Raw genomic sequence first — 5,681 nt, 5'->3', positions numbered from 1 at the left:
GCGTAATTTGTGTTATTGCCACACCAACTCATATGCATATGTGTGAGTGTGTGTGAGTGTGTGTGAGTGTGTGTAAAAGCGTATATTGCGCACTTTCTTTTAACCCTTAACCCTTGGTCGCCCCTTGCGGTTGTCCTTTTTGAAATCGATATTTAGTTTTTAATTTTAAGTCCAATTGCGGCATAAAATATGGCACTGCACTTCATTTTAATTGAATTTCCACACTCACTCACCTTTTCTTTGTTGTAAGAGTGTGTGTGTGTGTGGGGGGGGGGGGGGTGGTGAAGTGGGCGTCACACACACTGATACACACTTGCATGTATAAATTACCTCATCGCCGATAATTGCAGGCCATCAATCTTGAGCACATCACACAGGAAAATTGTCAACGCGCGCAAAAAGTCATCAGACACGAGCACTTTTCCAGCTTAATGGCCAAAGGAGTTGTTGTCTACCTATGCGGTTTTTCAAGGGGGAGGAGGAGGGTAGGAGTAATGGAGGCGTCACTCTGCCCATATAGGTGGGCTTCATTAGGACACCATATAACAGCGGCACCACTGGGTGGTAACACTCGACAGCAGGGTTTTTAAACTGAAAATGTTGAAATAAAATATAAATGAAATATTTTAAGATTTAAACCTCATATTATGGGTTTACCATATTGATTTTCCCAATTCAAAAACTTGAAAAGTTTTCAAAAAGAAAAAACTTCTTGTTACCCATTGTAATTGCTGTTGTGCTTTCCGTCGGGTAATTTAGTAATACCCAGTCATAAAAGGCTCTCGAGGATGGCCCTTGGAATTTTTTGAAAAGGAGGATACTCATCACCACCTCAACGAACGACTCTATATACGAGTTGTTCTTGGCCCAAAGTGTAAGGGAATCGTTATTAGTGCTTCTTGGCCAGCAGAGTTGGCTGACAGGCGCTATGTCTTGGCCCGCAGCTGTCTTGGACTGGCAATTACTCGTCTCTGAAATCTTATCACGCATCCCCCCAACCACTGTTAGCCAAGCAACGTGCCACCCACTCACGCACATCATTAACAAGGCAGCAGCTCCGTTGGCCAAATTACTCATTAGAAAATGTAGCCAACATCTGGGTGGGTGGGCGTTATATGCTCATCCGCGCGCAAAACGAAGGCCACCAGCCATGGTTAACAGTAAACACTAGCTATATGGTCGCTTGATCCCAGAAATCCATGGAGAAGGAGGGTAGAAACAACAACTTGACGATGGCAGCGCAGACTGCGCCAAAAGTCAAATTTTCTAGATTGCAATAAATCAAATAGCAATTACACGAAATTAGGCATGTTTTCTAAATTTTCCACACACACAAAAAGGCAAGAGAGGGAGGGGATTTTGAAAGGAGCTAGTGGGTGTATGTGTGGGTAGTATCCTGAATCCTCTCAGCCCACATGGAGCATTAATTGCAGCAGCTGGGCCACGGCAACATTGAAAATGGCAGAGTGTGCAAAATTGGTAAAAGGGTTCAAAGCCGGCAACTTGAACTTGTCTGGCTTGCTGTTTGTGTGTGTGTGGAAAATCCAAAATCCTGCACCACCGAAATTGGTTTGTGGAAGTGACTGAGGAAGTGGTTTGAGGGCGGGCAGCATATGCGCCAGCTTTCTAATTATGTAAACTTGGCCATGTTGCTGCTGCGATGTTGCCGCTGTTGCAGCTGCAACACTAAAAACGCCGCTGGGGGACAACGACGACGGCGACGACAGGCAGACAACAAGCACCGCAACATATAACATGCACCAAGTAGATGCTCTTTCTCATCCTTCTCATGCCTTCACCCAGCTCTAGATCCAGCTTGGGTGATTCTCCCTTCTCCAGGGTCCAGTGATTTCTTGTTCCCTGAGACTCAGTTGGCCGGCGGAGTGCGTGCTTCGAGCATATTTATCTTATGGCTGCAACGTTTTGGATTTTTATTACAAATCAATTGAAGGATCATTAGCATAATTTATACAAAGCGTTCGCTTAATGAACCAGCCTGATCTCCGGTTCCCGCCCTAGAATGCTCTTGAAATCTGTTAGAGGAGCTTCGCTGAGAACTGGAACTCAAGGCACTTAGGAGAAATTATATCAAGAACTGATGGGTTTACTCTTAAGAAGATATATCCCTATCTTAAATGCTTTAATCATAGCAATTATTTCCTTACAAAATAATCAAAAATCTAATCAAAAGTTGCAAAAAAAACTAGTAAAGTCTTAACCTCTTTACAGAAATCACAGATTTTCTTTCCGTGTCTGATCTGGTTCAGTTAGTCTTGGGGTCTTGGTTCTCAGCTCTTGGGTCTCGGATCGCCGCTCTAATCACGATCATCAGTCAAACGGCAAATCCGCCGCCGCTCCAGCCGCTTCATTTGGGCGCCCTGACACTTTGACTCGCCTGTCTCAGAGTCGCCGCGGATGCCAGTCTTCCTGGGGTCTTGCAATGCCCAAGCCCAAAAATAGTCGCCTGGGATCGGTGGCAACAGCAACAGCAACAGCAACAGCATATCGCAAACGGCGATCGGTCACGTAGCTTTCGAGAGAGTTGGAGAGGTGTCCGTGGTACGCAAGGGGACGGGGGGAGTGCCCGCTTGAAGGTGCCAGTGGCTCAGATCCGTGGCCAAATGTAGCGCCAATTGCTACGCATTTGCGAGCAACGAGGCGCCTATAACAAATGCCAATCGTGTCGTGGACGACGCCAGCGATATTTAATTGTTTCTGCGGCGACAACTTATCGGGGAATTCCGATCGGAATTTTTAATTTCTGCAAGGTCTGCAATCCCCTGGACTCGACATCCCCATACCCATACCCATACCGATACCTCCTTCAATCCCATGATGAGTGTCACTGCAGAATGCATAAAAGGCGGCGCGATGTTGCTGCTGTGCCTGCAATATTGCTACCGCTGCTGCTTTATGCAAATATGAGAGACGGACAAAGAGCGAGGCTGGGCTTTTCTGAAAAGTTGGCCAACTGTAATTACCGGACCGCCCCTGCCCCGTCCCCTTTCCCGCTGACAACTTTTTCACACCTGTTCAAACAAGTTAATTAACAGCTCGCAAAACTACTTATTAAAACTAAAAAAAAAAAAATAATAATAATAAAAAACAGCGGGAGAGAGAAAAGAAAAGGCAACAGCAGAGCAGCGAGCAGCCTATGGGAAAGTTTCTAATTAAATGATTGTCATCTCTCGGCTGGACAGTGGACAAATGGACGCTGACCACCGAGGAGCTATGTATTTTCCGAGCTTGGAGTCGGTCTAGGCCGGGCCAACTGTTGGCTAAAACTCACCAGATTGTAGTGCAAACTTTTGTCATTATGCAGGCAAAATGCGCGAAACAAAACAAACAAAAAGGTGGCACAAAATAAAAAAATAAAAACAAAAAACTGAGGTAAAAGGAAAACATAGTAGACAAGCAGCTGAAATTATTAGCAAATATGAGGGGCAGATGGTCAGCAAAGACCAGGTTTTAACATAATCCCAACAGAGAGAGAAATGTGAAAAAAACAATAACTTAAAGATTTTTTATAACAATTTCAAGATATTAAACTTAAGTTAACGAAAATAAAAAGCTTTTTGGCTTTTAAACGCCTTAAAAAACTTAAATTAATTTGATTTTCCCATTAAATAAGCTTATTATCAAAGACTATCTCCCATCTAAGTAAATATATTTTCCCTCAGTGAACTTTGGGGTCCAGCAATGAGGTCATCAGCAGCTATATCCCATATATCATCTGCAATAAAGCGATTTCCCCAACTCCCCCACACACCAGCCATAATAACCACTCCAAAAACAGTGAGTGTGAAAAAAAAACGTGGCTTTGCCTTGGTGGTTGGTTGGCCACCAATTTGGCGACAAAAAATTAACGGATTTCTCTCGAGTTTTTTTTTCTCTGTTGCCGTGTGTTTGCCATTCAATTAATATAACTAATGAAAAAGCTGGTAACTTTGGCCAGGCAACTGGCAACTGCCAGACGAACTGCGTCTCAATTAAGCCGAATCTCTCGGATCTGCCGTGTAATGAAGTTGCTCAACCAGCAGTGGTTTTTTCTTCTTTTCCATTGGCAGTGCTGCTACTGCTGCTGCTTCTGCTCTTTAAGGATTGCCAATTTATGATGTGTGTGGGGAAAAATGTCAATCTTGTAGATGTAGATTAGCCACTCGGCCAGCTGGGAGCCTTGACCACTTCTCTTGATTGGAACAAACACCGCAAATGCCAGACGAAAAATACCTAAATGTCAACATAATTCTGTAATCTTCGAACATTGTACAAAAAAACTGTCAAAATAATAGATTTCGCTGACCTTAACGTTTGGTGTTGTGAGTTGACCTCTTGGAAGTGGGATACTAGAGAGGTTTATGGACTGAAATTAATTAAAAATCTCATTTAGATAAATCAAATGAGACTGTGACTCTGGGCTTTTGCATAGATTAACACTTTTAAGAAGCCATTTTTGTAATCAAAACAAAACAGATTTCTCAGAAACTGCCCCCTAATCTACCAAGCAAGACTTCCAATTGACCTTTATCCTTATAGCCTCTTCTCTGCTACTAGGCTTATGCAAATTCCCCAGCTCTGGAGTTCACTTTCTTTTCATTAGGATAAAAGCGTAGACCAGGAAATCAATGCATTTCGAATGGACTTGGCCGAGACTTCATTAGGCGGCCGTTCGATTGCAGTTTGCGTGCTGCAAAAGCGAAACTTTTCGAGTGGGCGGAAAGGTTGCTTCGATTTCATTTTTGGTGAAAAGTACGCAGAGGGTGGGCGGTGGAAAATCGAGAAAAACAAGCAACGGCGAGTCGAAGAGTCCCAGCGAAAAAAAAAGGTTAAAAAAGCAATAAATAAAACAAGTGGCAGCCACGGCGACAGCAACGATATTTGGTGAGTTAGGAGAATTGGAGTTGGGTGGAAGGAAGGGAAAGGGGCGGGAAAAGGGCGAGTGGAGATTCTGTGACAGGCAAATCGCCAAACGAATACCGTTGGGGATGCTGGCTTTTATCCCCAGCCCGGGCCTGCCCCCCACTTGTGTGGCATTTTCATTTTGTAAATTTGTTTTTCTTGTTCCGTTTGGCTTCATTTCCGTTTCCGCCAGCAAGTCTTCTCGTTTTCCATTTGCCAGAAAGTGAATGTCCTGCCAGGCTCCATCACTACCACCCAATCGACTCGCTGTCGATAAGAAAGTGCGTGTGAAAAGGGTTCCTTCTTCGTGGCTGCATAAATTTGAATTATAATATTGCAATCCTACGAAGCTGGGGATACGGACTCTGGTCAGGTATCCCCCGGACTCCTTGACTCCTTGGCGGCTGCAATTTGTGTGTGCGGAATATGTTCCGGCATATATTATGGAGATTTCTTTAGCTCCCCTTCCCTCCCTTCGTATCCGATCCGCTGACTTCTGCCAATGCATGATATACTCTCACATATCCGAGTGGGGATTTGCCTAAACCAAAAGTGCGTGCTCTTGAATTTATCAAAGGTGGATGGACCAGCCAGCCAGTCAAGGATTCATTCTTGGTTGGTCCTTTGGACTTTTATTTTCTACACTGATTCCCATTTTTTTCTTTGTTTGCCCCGTCTGCGGTTGCGGTCTTGTTTGTTTGGCAAGAGCCGTGATTTATGGCTCAAAGTTTTAGCAGCGCGTGCCAAGTCCCTCGGATTAGGAAAACTGCCCTGGAAAACGG

At 44.3% G+C, this 5,681-nt stretch overlaps 1 pseudogene; it reads right to left on the bottom strand.

Moving 5' to 3' along the window:
* Positions 1-4,487: 4,487 nt before the first annotated feature.
* On the bottom strand, positions 4,488-5,424 carry LOC108113712 (annotated as a pseudogene).
* Positions 5,425-5,681: the final 257 nt, after the last annotated feature.

The sequence above is a fragment of the Drosophila eugracilis genome, unplaced genomic scaffold (genome assembly GCF_018153835.1).
Source record: "Drosophila eugracilis isolate 14026-0451.02 unplaced genomic scaffold, ASM1815383v1 contig_367, whole genome shotgun sequence".
Classification (NCBI taxonomy): Eukaryota; Metazoa; Arthropoda; class Insecta; order Diptera; family Drosophilidae; genus Drosophila; species Drosophila eugracilis.
The sequence above is the reverse complement of the archived record's forward strand: the minus strand, read 5'-3'. Positions and strand labels throughout refer to the sequence as shown.